This window comes from Suricata suricatta, chromosome 9, assembly GCF_006229205.1.
Source record: "Suricata suricatta isolate VVHF042 chromosome 9, meerkat_22Aug2017_6uvM2_HiC, whole genome shotgun sequence".
Classification (NCBI taxonomy): domain Eukaryota; kingdom Metazoa; phylum Chordata; class Mammalia; order Carnivora; family Herpestidae; genus Suricata; species Suricata suricatta.
The window spans coordinates 4,284,417-4,300,334 of NC_043708.1; the positions used below are offsets into that span (position 1 = coordinate 4,284,417).

The window sequence follows — 15,918 nt, forward strand, 5'->3', positions numbered from 1 at the left end:
AAGCGAAATAAGTCAGGCGGCGAAGGACAGATACCATATGTTTGCACTCATAGGTCTAACAGGAGAACAGGAGACACCTAATGGAGGACCGGGGGGAGGGGAAGAGGGAAAGAGAGTTGGGGAGAGAGAGGGATGCAAAACTTGAGAGAATACTGAATACTGAAAATGAACTGAGGGTTGAAGGGGGAGGGGAAAGAGGTAGTGGTGATGGAGGAGGGCACTTGTGGGGAAGAGCACTGAGTGTTGTATGGAAACTAATTTGACAATAAACTACTTAAAAAAATTATGAGGAATAAGAAATGGGGGACGATTTCTGGCCAGGGCAAGGCCACATGAGCAAACGCCATCAACTGTGGCTTTGCCCTTCAGGATCCACGTCCTCAGTGCAGTGTTTACTGAGCCCCCAAGATAGACAGAACTGTTCCTGCCACTGTGTTTCTTCTCTGTTTTACAATATGATCAATTTAACGGTCACAGATGATTGTTCCTTAGGGAGGGGCTGCCATGTTTTACTCTTTTACAGCCAGCTGTGCTCTGCTACGCACAGCGGGGGCTCAAACGTTTGGGTCTGAAGACCGGTGCTCAGGAAGTCCGTGGATGACTAGGGCACAGAGAGGAAACTCACATGGTCTGCTTCTTCAAGTGTCAGCATTTGGAAAGGGGATATTTGAGCCTAGCATGCGATAGCAGGGTGCTTTCCCCCTAGAAACTTCTATCCCAACCGAGCTCCTGGCCAAACTCCTCTGCAGCATAAACAGACAGCACTCGCCAAGCCAAATGGATGCTCCAAGGAAACAATGGCGAACTCACAGGGGAAGATTATAACCTCTCCACTCTAAGTGCTCGCACTTTTGTTGGAAGAAAAACAACAAAAGAAGCAACCTGTGATACATAGTAAATATACGTTTGATCTGTGACCCCTCTGGTGTCGGAAGGGACGCTGTGCTGTGGTAATGTGAGAGTCCAGGAAACAGAGAAATGGGTTTCTTCTTTGGAAGACCTATGCCGTGGGAAACCGAATTTTAGAATTTAGCAAGTATAAGAAACGCCAATGGAGAGATAAGGAGAGAGACTTACATGAGGTGGGATGGGCAAGGAAGAAGAACCAAGTGATTATTTTTCAGTTATAAGAACAGAATTGTTGGGGAACCTGGGTGGCTCAGTTGGTTGGGTGTCTGACTCTTTACCCCGGCTCGGGTCATGATCCCAGGGAATACTTCCTACAAAGGAAGTAATGACACAGGCTGTGACATGAATGAGCCTTGAAAACGTGACGCTAAGCGAAAGCGGCAGCCACGAAAGGGCACATGCTGTAGACTCCATTTCTGGGAGATCCTCAGACGAGGCAAATCCACACAGGACACAGAGTCGTGCTGTCACGGGTGGCGGCAGTAATCTGCCCGCGTCTCAGTTTATAAAGGTGGCCGAGCGACGACGATGCCGTGGAAAGAAGAGTCTGATGCTACGCACAGCCTCCCTGCAAACGAGGCGTGTCCCAGGCACCGCTGCTGTTGGGAGGCGGGGACGGGCAAGGGCAGAGCAGAGGACACGGCCTGTCTTGGGGTTTCTGGGGGAAAGGCAGGGCTGGGGAAGTGGCTGAGAAGGGCTAGTTTGAATAGTTCCAGCAGGCTTGAGGGGACAGGGGCTGTCCCCAGTTGTCTGGGGTTACTCGGGGGCAGGAGCAATCCTGGCTTCCGGGACTGGGAGTCGGATAAAGGCGGTGCTGGGGACGTGGAGCGGGACGGGCTGGTCTGTACATGAAATGTGGCCGCACCGTGGGCACACGCTACAGAATCAGCTAGCTGTGTGAGCTCTCTCCCCGGCCAGCAACCCCCCACAGGATGTCCAAATGTCAAAAATGTGATCAATGGCGGGGGGTGCGGGGAGAGACATAGGAAGAGACGGCTGAGCCAGTGCCGACTCCTGTAGCGGGGGGGGGGGGGAATGTCTGCAAGTCGGACCTCGGAAGCGGCTCACAGCGCTGTGACTACGCGATGCTGTGGAGTTGCGGGCTGAAACGGCTTTAAAAACGGCTCAGAAGCCGGGGGAAGCAAATATCTAGGAAGGTTTTTTTTATTGCCTGAGGTTTAATTGTGTTTGATGTGCAACACTGGTTACGACCCTTTTTAAAGCAGGTCTATCTATGATTTGGGACAAAAATTCCAGACACGCTAACTTTTGTGGGTGTGGGTGTGAGCCGGCGGAGCAGAGGGAGGTAAGGAGATATGGACGGCTGAGGAGGCCACGGACACGAAGTCTTCAAACAATGACAGCTAAAAATCAGCACAAGCGCAGGGTCACGGGAAGTTAGGAGGCGCAACCAGGAGAATGAAAATAGAGCGTACGGTTTTGAATTCAACTGAAGAAATTTAACATATACGTCCAGAAGGTGGGGCAGGAGAAAAGAGGAGAAAAGACACTTTAAAAGCACAGAAAATATAGAATAAGAAGTACGTGCTACTACTCTCATCTCCTAACTTTTTCTGCTTGTGTGCCCTCTAGAAATATTTAGGAAAATTAAGCATCCTGTTGCTTATTTTTTAGGAGGCATCTATAATTTTTCCTGGGAAGGTTAGATGGTTGCAAAGGATTTAACATTTAAAAACACTTGTGGTTTATGTGCATTATGTCAAATTTATAAGTGCAATTTAACATGTGAGCTTAAGGCTTTTTTTTAAGATTAAAAAATTGTTTTAATTTTATTTTTGAGAGAGAGAGAGAGAGAGAGAGAGAGCGAGCGAGCGTGAGTGGGAAAGGGGCAGAGAGAGGGAGACACAGAATCTGAAGCAGCTCCAGGCTCTGAGCTGTCAGCACAGAGCCCGACATGGGGCTCGAACCCACAGACTGAGAAATCATGACCTGAGCCGAAGTCAGATGCTTAACAGACTGAGTCACCCAGGTGACCCTATAAGATTTTATTTTTAAGTAATTTCTACAGCCCCACTGAGTAGAGATTACACAGGTTCGAACTCACAACTCTGAGATCAAGAGTCACACACTCTACTGGCTGAGTCACCCAGGTGTCCCTAAGCTTGCTCTTTCTTTCTCTCTCTCTTTCTTTTTTAACATTTATTTATGAGAGAGAGACAAAGAGCACAAGTGGGGGAGGTGCAGAGACAGAGGGAGACACAGAATCCCAAGCAGGCTCTAGGCTCTGAGCTGTCAGCACAGAGCCCAATGCGGGGCTCGAACTCACAAAACCATGAGATCATGACCTGAGCCGAAGTCGGACGCTTCACCGATGGAGCCACCCAGGTGCCCCAAGTCTTTACTTCTATTTTATTTTTTTAATTTTTAAAAATGTTTTATTTATTTTTGAGAGAGACAGAGAGACCGGGTGAGCAGTGGAGGGTCAGAGAGAGAGGGACACACAGTATCTGAAGACAGGCTCCAGGCTCTGAGCTAGATATCAGCACAGGGCCTGACGCGGGGCTCGAACCCATAACCGTGAGACCATGACCTGGGCTGAAGCCGGACAGCCAACCAACGGAGCCCCCCAGGCGCCCCTCAAGTCTTTAAACAGCCGACCTGATAGACGAAGGGTGGTGCTCCTCCATGAGTGGGTGGCCTTGCTGGAAGGAAAGCTGCCCCCTTCCATGTTCTCCCCAGCCTCCGCCTCTGCGCCCAGGAGGCCTTCCTTCAGGGGCAATGCTTCCTCAAGCTGGTCCTCTGCTGGGTCTGCTGAGGGCTGGGAGAGCCCGAGGCACTGGATCTCCCTGAGCTGTGGAGAGGCAGGTGCCAGCACACTGCAGTCAGGCCGGCCCCGGGCACGAGGGAGGAGGTACGGAAGCGGGGACTCCGGAGACGGCTTCCTTCACACTGCCCCCGCCGGGGGAGCCCCGGGGACACGCGTGGCCCGGTGTGGAGGCAGCTGTGCTCCTGCGACAGGAGCCGCCTACCGACCAGACTGGTGAGAAGTCCCTGGTTGGGAGGCGGGCACCGTGGGACACGACAGAGAACAAGCACCAGGATCAGGTGCTTTACCCAGGACAGCCCGGACGAAAGGGTAATCCAAGATGGGAAATTAAAACATGGAAATGTTACACGGCAAATCTCAGAAAAAGAGCACCACGGTAGCAGCAATTCTGATATCAGACAAAGAGAATTTACGGAGAAAAACATGAGTAAGGATCCAAAGAAATACTAAGTGCTAGAAAAAATCATCACGGCCACGAAAGTATGTAACATAGACCCAACTCTGCAATGTAACTGAAAAATCGGGGGGGGGGGATAGTTAAAAAAATAATGCTAGTGAAAACTTAAAAATACCCGATTTCTTAGATATTCTGTTAGAAACAGAGAGATACAAAGTAAAAAAGAGTGGAGGCGCTAGCTCCACTCAGATGGCCCTGGTTTTAAGGTCGTATTTGTTGAAAGGTACAAAACTCAACTACAGAAAGATACAGAGGTAAATTAAGCCCCCCCCCCTCCCGGAGCAGAGCCCCGGTGAACATGGGCAGGGGGTGTGCGGGGCGCTGCAGGCCCCGTTATCCCAGTCCAGTGGCTTCTGGTGCGTTCTGTCCTTCAGGCGGCGAACCAAAGTCAGTCCGGCTGCGGACAGAGGGACTTGAGCCCCGTTGACGTCTCAAACAGTCGTGGTGCATGCTCGCCATACGCGCGCTAGCCGTGGAGGGAGGGGGGGACACTGGTCACAGAGGACGGCTGTGATCCCATTCCTGGGGAGAGGTGTGCAGAGCAGGCAAATCCGTGAAGACCGAAGTGGATCCGCGGCGGCCTAGGGCTGGGGGAGCCCGGGGGTGACTGCCAGGGAGCACAGAGCTTGCTTCCGGGGTGACAGGGCTGCGTAACGTGCACCACAGTCACAGGGCGCAACTGTGTACCCCAAAGCCGCCAACCGCGCGCTTCGAGTGGGCGAATTCTATGGTACGTAATCTATCTCAGTAAAGCCATTATTAAAAAACGCTTCAAATGCAGACAAGAAACGCTTTCATGTGGGCTCTGATTAACGGGGGTCGGAGGGCTCTGAGATTGTGGGAGAAAACCATCCCATCATTTTGGCCCCGGTCAGAAACCACAGTAGACAGGCCCTCTTCCAGGCGACAATTCTACCTTATCTCTGCTTTCCAGAAAGTGGAGAGAAAATACGACAAAGCGAGGGCCCTTCCGAGGGCAGGGGCCTCCCCAGCGCAGGCGCGGCGACTGTGCTCAGGCTTCAAGTCTGTGAACTTGACCCGAGAAGGCCTCATATCTCAAGCCACACGCTGAGGACTCAGGTTGCCAAAATTTCGCCCCCTTCCCGTGACTCCCAATGGCTTTAGTGAGCATTTGAAGAAAGCAGGACACCTGGCTGGATTTAGTTACCCACAAGTGAAGTAAATCCAGAGGAGCACAGTGATGAGAGGCGTTCTCATCCTTCTGGAGCTTTCTTGTTGCTTTCTCAGAACTTGATGTTGTGTTTGGTTTTGAATGTGAATCATTTCTGTGAACCCAGCACCTGAGCAAATCTGGGTCATCACTGCGTCCGTCCCCCCCCACCCCCCTCTAGCAGTCCCCGAGTGGCCGCGCTTGCCCCCCACGTGGTCCAGCAGCCACGGATCTGTCCTCCAGCTCTGTCCCTGCCTTCCGGAGAATGCCACGCTAATGAAAACGTACGGGATCGGCTTCCTCCACTCAGCATAACGCCTCAGAGACTCATCCAAGTCGTTGCCTTTATGAAACCATTTGGTTTTTTCTCTTTTGCAGGCTAGTGTTCTGCTGTGTGGCTGTATCACAAATTGCCTCCCCATTAGGGTGAAGAACACAGGGGTTGCTTTGGGCCATTATAAACAGCGCTGCCACAGCCATGCACACGTGTGCAGGTTTTTCCTGAGCGCTCAGTTTCAATTAGGATTGTTGGTTTACATGTTTATTTTATAAACATGAATATATGCTCTTTCATTTTCTTCAATGCTTATTTTGAAAGAGCAGGAGTGAGTGCAGAGAGCAAGAGAGGGAGAGACAGGATTCGACGGGGCCCAAACTCATGAACTGTGAGATCATGGCCTAAACCGAGAAACCAAGAGCCAGACGCCTAACCGACTGAGCCCCCCAGGTGCCCCTTACATGTTTAGTTTTATAAGAAACAGTCCAGCTGGTGTCCAAGGGGGGGCTTGCCGTTTTTCTTCCCACCCGCCACGCAAGGGCCAACGGGCATCTGGCATCAGCAGTATTTTCTGTGTTTCAGCCGTTCTAACGTGTGTGGTCACACTTCACCGTAACCTGCGTTGTCTCTGGCGGCCGGTGGGGCCGTGCATCCTTCCACACACTTGGGGGCCACCCGAGTCTTCAGTGGTGCGTCTACTTACGTTTTCTGCTCATTTGACAGAAGCAGGGCTGTTTCTTACTATTAAGTTCTGTGAGTTCTTGACGCCCTCCGAAGACGAGCCCTTGCGATGTGCCAACGCTCCTCCAGATCCGTCTCCCGTCCGTCCACTCCTAGCCTGGTCTGGTACAGAGTAACAACTTGTAATTCTATTTTAAGGCCGATTTGTCTTTTTAAAAAAAATGTTTTATGGATGGTGGTCTTGCATGTGAACCGTTTGCCTAGCCTGGTGGTCGGGAAGATGCCCTGGAGCGTTTTGCCAGCAGCTTCGCGGTCTGACGTTTCGATTTAGAATCCGTTCAGAGGTCCCTTGGGTGCGATGTGTGAGGGCCGGGCCAACGTTCGTTTCCCAGCGGATCGACGTCTGTTCCAAGTGCGCTTGCTGAGAAGAACGTACTTCCTCCAACTGCCCTCTGTCAGACGTGAACCGACAGCTGCCTTCTGGGCTCTCCGCCCACGTGTCCGCCGTCTCCCTAAGTCATCCTGAGCGCCCCCCAGGAAAGCCTGTTATACTGCTTACGCGCCCCACGATCAGAACTCGGAACGGGACCAGGAGCAGGGCTGGGGTCCTCGACTCGTCTGGGTGGTGACAGGGGCTGGAGCATGCCTGCCCTTCCTCGCTCTCCGGGCGGGACCACACATGGACTGCTGAGATCAGTTTGTGACGTCATAATGCGGGAGGTCCCGGCAACCTGGAAGGATTCTGACAGGGTGACTGAGCTGACGGGGCCACAGGGATCACAGCACAGGGAGGCTGAGGGAAATGGAGCGCTGGGCCTGGGGAGATGAACGGAGAGTGAGAACGCTTGCTCGGGGCCTCGGAAACGAAGCTCCCTGCGCAGAAAGAATCCTTCCTCCTGGGATCCCTACGAGACGACCAGAGCCAGTGACTACCACCAGGCGCTGTGCTAGGTGCTGGGAGTCCAGAGACGGACGAGACACACTTTTGCTCTCAGGAGGGGGAAGCCACAGGGAAAACCACTTTGCTTTGACATTGGCCATCGAGCCAACTGTAAGTGCCACACGCATCCGCTGCAGGTGGGAACCCCGATGAAGAGTCTTGCTTTGACTCTGACTTTACAGGGTCGCCGGAGAAGGCCTAACAACTCTCTTTTCAACAAATGACTTGTCCTGTTTTGGGGCTTAATGGCCAAATGGAAGGACCGAGGTCGTGTGAAAGAAAGCGATCTGCCCAAGGTCTCAACAGTGGCTGCAAAACTGAGTGTGGAAACCATGCCTCCCGGTGCTGAGGCCAGGATTCCTTTTTACCGTCTGTTAGCGTTCTCGATCAGCAAGGTATCTGCTGAAAAATAAATAGCCCGATGCCTCCTTCTTGCACACCATCTCCGGGGTTCTTCCGACCCTTTAGGTTTTTGGTCTTGCAGGCTCACTGTCTCAGAGGCCTTTATAAGAGAAAAGAATCCCATAATTTGCAATTTCAACCCTTGTTTTCAGTGACAAGATGAGAAAAAAAATCGTATGAAATCGGACAGGTCTTTTCTGAAGGTTTCATCTCGGCTCTCAGCTGCTTCTGGGTCACCTATTGCTCTAATTATGCTGGAAGAAAACCTGGCTTCCACGGGATCCAGGACGCGGCTGGAGGAAGAAGTTGTCAGGAGTACTTAGGATCAGCAGTGCTCGCTGGCCTCGGAGCATTCCAGGAACTCAGAGTCATTCCCTAATTCATTCCGCCGATTAACCACAAACACAGACATGTGGGCAGAACAGACATCACGGACTGATTTCGTCCTACTCCTGGCCCAGGGCAGGACGGAGCAGAAAAACAGGATCGCTCGGGTTTGCGGCTGCTCCCCTCCCCAGGCTGCTCGAGGGAGCGGCATGGAGCAGGAGGAAGGCCGGACCTGAGGTCCCCAGACCCGCTCCGCGCCTTCAAAGGCGCGCTCCCTACAAAGGGAAGCATGACTCCAGGGCCTTCGAGAGGACGCTGCTCTGGTGAGGAGCCGTGGAGACGGGGGATGGGAAGGCGCAGGCGCACTTAGATGCCCTGCACCCGGCCCAGGGCTCCAGTCACATGTCCGGCACCTGGTAAATGACACGCAACACGCTAAGCACCAAGGGGGTCAGGCTGACTAAAACACAGCCCTTGCCCTGAAGACGACAATGAGATGTGCGAGTATGGTGATGGCAAAGCGCAGTGGGGGCCTGGGGGGGACCCCTCACCAGTCTGGGCAGGAAGAAAAGATGATGTGAAGGTGGGGCATGTGTATTAAGGCAGCAGAGAGAGTGTACCAGGTTCTGGAAAAGATCGCCTTATCTTCTGTAATACTTGGAACACTGCAGGGCGGGCGCCCCTGACTGGGGCCCCCACTCCCCCGCGCTGTTATAACGCAGTGGCTTCCGGAAGCTGCTAGACAGCCCACAACACACAGCCCCCACAGCAGAGGGAACCAGCCCCCGTGACGAGTGCGCCGGGCTAGGGAGCGGCGGCAAAGGAAACGGAGGCCCGCGGAGGCGACGCGGCCGGCCAGCAGCGGGGCTGAACGCAGGTCTCTTGTGACGCAGCGCCTCAGACGGGCAGGCCCCCCAGGTTCGACGGCGACGGGTCTGCAGCTGGGCGCCCGGAGGACGCGGGGCCTGACTGACGGGGCAGGAAGACGCTGCTCTCCACGTGGGGGCTCCACCACCAGACGGGGCCATGCGTGAGGAAGGCAGAGAGAAAGGGGGACAGGAAGCAGCCAGGGAAGGAAGTGGGCAGCCAGCCGGTCTATTTCTGCTCTCAGATGGAGCACCCTCTAACAGCTCCACAGTGATCTGCACTTAAAGGAGCCGATTTCACGCTCAATCATCATGATGGCCACACTGGCGAGGTGCGTGCGGCGAAATATTCTTTTCTGGAGCCTCGAAAAGCAAAGTGCTTACCCCAGGTCCCGGAGCTTTGCAGAGAGGCAGGACTCACTGGTAGAGAGCCCCACACCCCCGCCCCCGACACCTGCGCCCTGACCTGCCTGCCGTCCACGTAGGCAGGACAAAGGTCTCTGAGGGGGCTTTCCTGGGAGCTAATGCAGAAACGGGGCGCAGGAAGCTCACTCCCGGAGCGGCACTTGGCTTCTCTGGGCGGCCCTGCCGTCCTGACCGCGAGAGAGCCACCGGACCACCTTGAAGAGCACTCCCCGCCCTAAGAACGGAGCCCATGCTATTTAAAAACTCTCCTGTCCCGAAGCCAATGATACTGCCTCCAAGTGTGGCCAACAAAAACCGTGGCTAGGAAGGCGGCTGGGATCGCTTAGTGCTTCGGTCTCAGTTGACAGGAAATAAAATTACTTTGTTAAGGAATCAGTTTTCAGAAAAACTAAACCCTTGAAGAAGCTGTGTCCAAATTTTCAGACTGTGGTCTCCAGCAGTTCTGCAGGTGATGGACCTGATTCGCTCTCATGCTCACACTGAGAAGCGTGTCCGGATGCGTGCGGACTGGCCACGGGGGCTGGTGGCCCGGCAGGCGCCCTGGATCAAGCACCGGGCTGGGCGTCAGGAGACAAACCACACCTGCTCGGGGACCACTGGTGGCCCAGCAGGTGGCCGGGGTCGCTCAGCACGCTCTCCCAGAACTACCGTCAGCCTCAAGTGGTCCGAGACTTGGTTTCCTCATTTCTACTCTAAGGAAGATGCAGTAGAGCAGTGGATGTGAAAGCTTCTTGAGGAGACCTTTTCACTTGCCAGAGAAGCAGGCCAGAGACGTCTCTGCTTTATTAATGATACTAACGGCCACTTGCATGGACGCCAGCGGACTGCACAGCGGCTCTGGGCACCGGCTCTTAGCTGGCGCACGAGGGCATCAGGACCCCACAGAACCCTGCAGCTGTGTGTTTTTTCAGGGGATTATATTAATTTCTCAAAGGTGCTCCTGACCTCCAGTAAGAGACGGTCCCACCACAAAAAACCATGCGAACTGTCCACACCCCCCGTGCCCAGGGACTGCTCCGGAAGCATTGTCCCATGCTGGCCCAGCCAGGAGATCGCTGAGCCCGTCCAGCGGGGTTTCAGCGTCTACACTGCGCTCTGGTCAGTCATGGAGGAATCCAGAGCAATTGCAGAGTATGTATTTGGAAACCTCCAGAATCTCTGCAAATGTAAGATAGAGCAAGGAATACTGCGTACAACTGGGAATTCCCTTTGGCCCTGCACTTTGAAGTCCATTTGCTAAATGCAACAATGTAACAGACATCAGTGAGTCACTTTCTGGAGGTTCCCCAGACCCGGGTGCTGGATGGTCTCCTACCATAGCCTCAAGCCACATGTGACTGTGACTGTGACCAGGTGATCGTGACTGTGACTGTGAGTTCTTGAAATGCAGCCAGACCTAACAGACAAATGACGTTAATGTAAAAGACATACCAACTTCAAAGACTCCGTAAAAAAAAGTCACGTACTGTAGCTCATGAATAATTTTTCTATTGGTTATATGTTGAAATTATACCATTTTGGATACAGTTAAATAACTGTATCATTCAAATTATCTGTTCTTTTTACTTTTCTTAATAGGGCTACTAAATATTTACAATTCCAAGTGGCTTGCATTTGTGGCTCGTGCATGTTTCTGTGGGACTGCACTAGTCTGTGTTCTCCATTGATGACTGATTCGTACCTTATGAAATGTCTTATTCCTTGTAAATCAAAAGCAGAGCTTTCAGATAGAATTTCCTATGTCAGGCATTATAATTGGCACATGAAAAAACAGTTCACCAACAATCCCCGGGAAAATACACTAAATCAGACAGATTTATTTATGGGGTCTGAGTTCATGGTGAAATCCATTTGACGATGCCCAGTTAAAATTGGAAATGTCACATCCAGGACATACCTCTAATAATAATCTCTTTTTGAAGGCATTTATTGAACTCCTCCTGTGTGTGGGGTCTTCACACTTTGCATCATTATTTCCAGGGAACCCGAGAGGGCTGAGGCTCAGAGAGCAGCTCAGGACCACCCACCCGCCCAGTATATGGCAGGCCACCTTGGACCCAGGCCCATGCCCCACAGCACACTCTGCCCCGTGCTCTCTCCACGGACGTTCTGCCTTTTCTGTTCACATCACACTGTCCAGTTTACAAAGTGCTTTCATATATATCATCAATTATCCAAACTATTCTGGGAAGTAGACATGGAGGTTATCAATCATCACATCTGAAGGAGGGCATTACAAGTCCGGAGGGAAGAACTTGGCCTACGTCTCCCAGCCTGGCAGGGAGAGCAGAATCTCACACCACGGGTTCTGAAAGTTCAGTGCCTTCTCAAAACCGTCCTCTCTGCTCTGCCACATAGAACCTCCTCCTTCTAAGTAACACCGACTGCTTTCCTGGTCTCAGAGTTAAATGGAGCAACAGAAGGAAGGTCTTTACTACCAATCATGTTCATATTTCATGACAGTTCAACTGTTTCTAAACATACGTTCCTGTATGCTATATATTCGTAATGTTATTAATGTCGTAATAGCACATGGCCGTAGAGTGTGCTATTTGTGTGTTATTGCACCCATTATTTCTTTTGCACGGTGGCCTGCCTACGGGATCACACCACTTTAAAAGCGGAAGTAATGTAAGTACTGAACTACTTGTGGACCAAACTAAACACGTAGGTAGTCCAACAGAGGATTCGGTGCAGGGGCAAGATGGAGGGGAAGTACGGAGCTCTGAATTTTCACCTGCCCACATCTATCAAACTAAGAAGCCACAACACTCTGATCCGCAAGAGGCTGGGTGGAAAAGAGACAGAGTCCACTAAGAAGACAGCCTCACAGGTGTGTGAGTGAGTGCGAACTGGGGAAGATAAAAATGGGCTGGGACCCGGAGGCTCGGAGGGGAGGGGGCCCCAGCCGTGGAGAGCCTCAGGGAGTCGAGGGAAAGAGACAGAGAGGCTGAAAACGCTCATGGAACTCTCTAGAGAAGAGAAAAACCCAGCCCGGGAGGGAGAGGGATCCTATCATCCCATCTGTAACCACAGGGCGTGGGGAGAGCGATCATTTCCCTCTAGCGGGGGCGCCTTCCTTGGGCTCGGCGCCCAGGAGAAGCTGCTCCCCTCCTCTCCCTACTCGGTCCACACTAGGAAGCCGCCTGGCCGGGCCTGCGGGAGTACATTTTGGGTGTGGACTAGGATCTGGAAACCTGGGGGGGCTTGGAAAATACAACCTGCCTGAGGCACAGGGAGATCTGACCCAAAAGAGTGGGCTGCAATGCTTGGATCGAGAAGGGACTGGGTGCCGCCATCCTTCTCCCCACAACCACGAAGGCGAGGCCTCGGGAGCAGCCAGTGGACCACAGAGGAGGCGAGACTGACCTACACCAAACCACGCCCATCTGCGCTGGAGAGCTGCCCCCCCCACCCCCCCCCCCCCGAGCCCCCCAGCCAGGGAAAGACCAACACTGATGCATCCCCATGATCAGATCAACTCTTGCTATTCAGATGTATTTCCCCTATCTCATTCTTCTCTCTCCCCTCCACTGACTGGGCACGCGGGACCCTGGATTGCCTGAACAGTCACCCTTATTCCATTATCTCTTTTTTTTAAATTTTTGTAATGCTTTTTATTTATTTTTTTAAAGATAGAGAGAGACAGTGCGATCAGGGGCGGGCCAGAGAGAGGGGGAGATACAGAATCCAAAGCAGGCTCCAGGCTCTGAGCTAGCTGTCAGCACAGAGCCCAACGCAGGGCTCGAACCCACGAACGTGAGATCTGACCTGAGCCGAAGCTGGACGCTTAACCGGCTGAGCCACCCAGGTGCCCCTACTCCATTATCTTGACGCGACCTTCCTTTCTCTCTCCCTCTGGAAATAATCAGACTATATAGTTTCTTCAGGGAACATTATCTTCATTTTTTTCCTCCTCACCTCCTACCATATTCTCCTTCTCTCTCTGAATTAAGCCTTTTAGTCTCTCTGCCTGGTCAACGTTCAATTTCACTTCCTCCACACCCCTGTCACTTCTCTGTTTGTAGATGCTCTTCCAACAGCACTGCCTCCCCCTGCTCTTTATTTGTAGCTGGGATTTCTGGTTTTCTGCTTCCAGACTGTCCTTTGTCTTTTGTTGTTTTTTGTCCCTCCCCCTTTTCTTCTCTTTTGTTTTTCTTTCCCCCTTTGGCTTGTTTGTTTGATTTGTCTGTGCGTTTGCATGCTTGTGTTCCCTGTGTGTTTGTCTATCTGTTTTCCTTTCCAGGGCTCCCTCAAGAAACAAGCCAAAGTACACATGGTGGAGAGTCCCAAATATCACTGAGTAGGGAAATAAAATCACCAAAGATACAACAAGAGAAATCGAGAGACACCATTAAAAGAACACTTCCTGAGAAGAATGTACTTCTTTTACTAGAATAATGTTTATGATTACAAGTGAAATAAGGCATTTTTTATCCACATAAAGGCAACCTTGGCTTATACAACTTCTCGATCATGAATACTGACCTCTTTACTTCACTCACTATTGATAATAAAAATATTTTCTGACGGTGGAAAAAAAAAAAAAAAAGAACACTTCCTTCCTGAATGGACAGGCCCTGGACAGTCAAGGAGCCTCCTCTAACACAGCAATACTCACAGGTGCAGAGTACATAAGAGGCTTTTAAAACTGACAAGAGACAGAAAGCTAGGCAAAATGATGAAACAGAAGAACTCGTCTCTAAAGAAATTCCAGGAAGAAGTCACAGCCACAAAACCGCTCAAAACAGATATAAGCAATATAATGGAGCAAGAAATTAGAACAACTGTCATAAAATTAATCACTGGGCTTGAAAAACATGGAAGACATCAGAGAAGCTATTGATACGAAGACAAGGGACCTTAAAAATAGCTGTGACGAGTTAAAAAGATGCAATAAATGAGGTGCGTGATAAAATGGAGGCTGCCACTGCACGGATTGAAGAGGCAGAGAGGAGAATAGGTGAATTAGAAGACACAATTATAGGAAAAGAGGAAGCTGAGAGAAAGAGAAATTGATCCAGGAGCATGAAAGAATTCGAGACCTGAGTGATACAATCAAACAGAACAACATCCCTGTCATAGGAGTTCCTGAAGAGGAAGAAAGAGAAAAAGGTCCTGAAGGGGTGCTTGATCAAATTACAGCCAAGAACTTCCTAATCTGGGGAAGGAAACAGCCACTGAAATCCAAGAGGCACAGAGAGCTCCCCTCAGACGTAACTCGAATCAACCTTCAGTACAACGTATCATAGTGAAACTGACAAAATATAAGGATAAAGAGAGAATTCTGAAAGCAGCTAGAGATAAAAGGGCCTGAACATACAAAGGGAAACCTATTAGAGTGGTTACAGACGTATCTACTGAAACATGGCAAGCCAGGAAGGAATGGCAGGAAATCTTCAATGTGAAGAACAGAAAGAATATGCAGCCAAGAATCCTTTATCCAGCAAGCCTGTCATTCAAAATAGAATGAGAGATGAAGGTTTTCCCAAATAAAAATTGAGAGAATTCATCACCACCAAACTAGCCCTACAAGAAATCCCAAGAGGGACTCTATGAGGGAAATGTTGCAAGAAATACAAGATACCAGAGACACCACTACAAGCATGAACAGAGAACACAATGAATCTAAACCCATATTTTTCAATAATAACACTGCATGTAAATGAAATACATGTTCTAATCAAATGACACAGTGCAGCAGAATGGATAGAAAAACAAAATACATCTATTTGCCTTCTACAAGAGACTCATTTTAACCTGAAGACACCTTCAGATTGAAAGTAAGGGGATGGAGAAATATCTATCATGCGACTGTAAGTCAGAAGAAAGCCAGGGTAGCCATCCTTTTATTGGACACACTGGACTTTAAAGTAAAGGCAGTAACAAAAGATGAAGAAGGACATTATATAACAATTACAGACTCGGGTCTCTCCATCAGGAAGAGCTGACAATTATAAACATCTATGTGCTGAATTTGGGAGCACACAAATACATAAGACAATTAACTGCAAACAGAAACAATCTTATTGACAAGAATGTGCTAACTGCAGAGGATTTTAATACTCCACTTGTGGCAATGGCTAGATCAACCAGACAGAAAATCACTAAAGAAACAAAGAATCTGGGGAGGAGCCAAGATGGCGGAGAGGAAGGGAGCTCTGCGAACACCGTCTGTCCCATCTATCAAACTGAGACGGACATTACTCTCTTCTGCAAGAGCGGAAGGAGAAAATACAGACTCCAGAGAGAAGAGAACCTCAAGGATACCTGATGAGTGCGAACTGGGGAGATTGGAAAACGGGCCAGCCCGAGACGGGCAGGGGAGGTGGGAGCCCCAGCCCAATGCGGGGCAAGCGTGCGGAGCCCGAGAGACACAGGGAGGAGACAGAGAGACTGAACGCGCTCATAGTACTGTCTCTGGGGAAGAGATAAAGAACGTTTAACTGCGCTCAGAGAGAGAAACTCTCACTCCGTATATAACTGCTGGGTAGCCCAAATCCTGAACCCAGGTGGCGCAAGGGAAGGAACAGCTTCCAGCCCTGCGCCATCTTGGCAGGGAGTCAGTGGCCACAGCAGCAGTGGCACAAGGGGTGCAAACTTCGACCTCGGTTTTGGAAGTGGGAGTACGCACCTCATTTCCATGGCGCATCTCACCCCCAGCATTGGCCGCG

At 51.0% G+C, this 15,918-nt stretch overlaps 1 protein-coding gene across 3 annotated transcripts in view; it reads right to left on the reverse strand.

Annotated features, from left to right (window-relative positions):
• The window catches only part of EVL (Enah/Vasp-like), a 105,723-nt gene that overhangs the window by 70,665 nt on the left and 19,140 nt on the right, over window positions 1-15,918 (reverse strand). Inside the window, exon 1 of one of the 3 annotated variants that reach the window (XM_029952515.1) lies at window positions 6,306-6,896. The exons of the other annotated variants lie outside the window; for them this stretch is intronic. The gene's annotated coding sequence lies outside the window, so the exon portion shown is untranslated. Of the gene's footprint in view, window positions 1-6,305; window positions 6,897-15,918 lie in introns of those variants that run through there. 3 annotated transcript variants of the gene reach the window in all.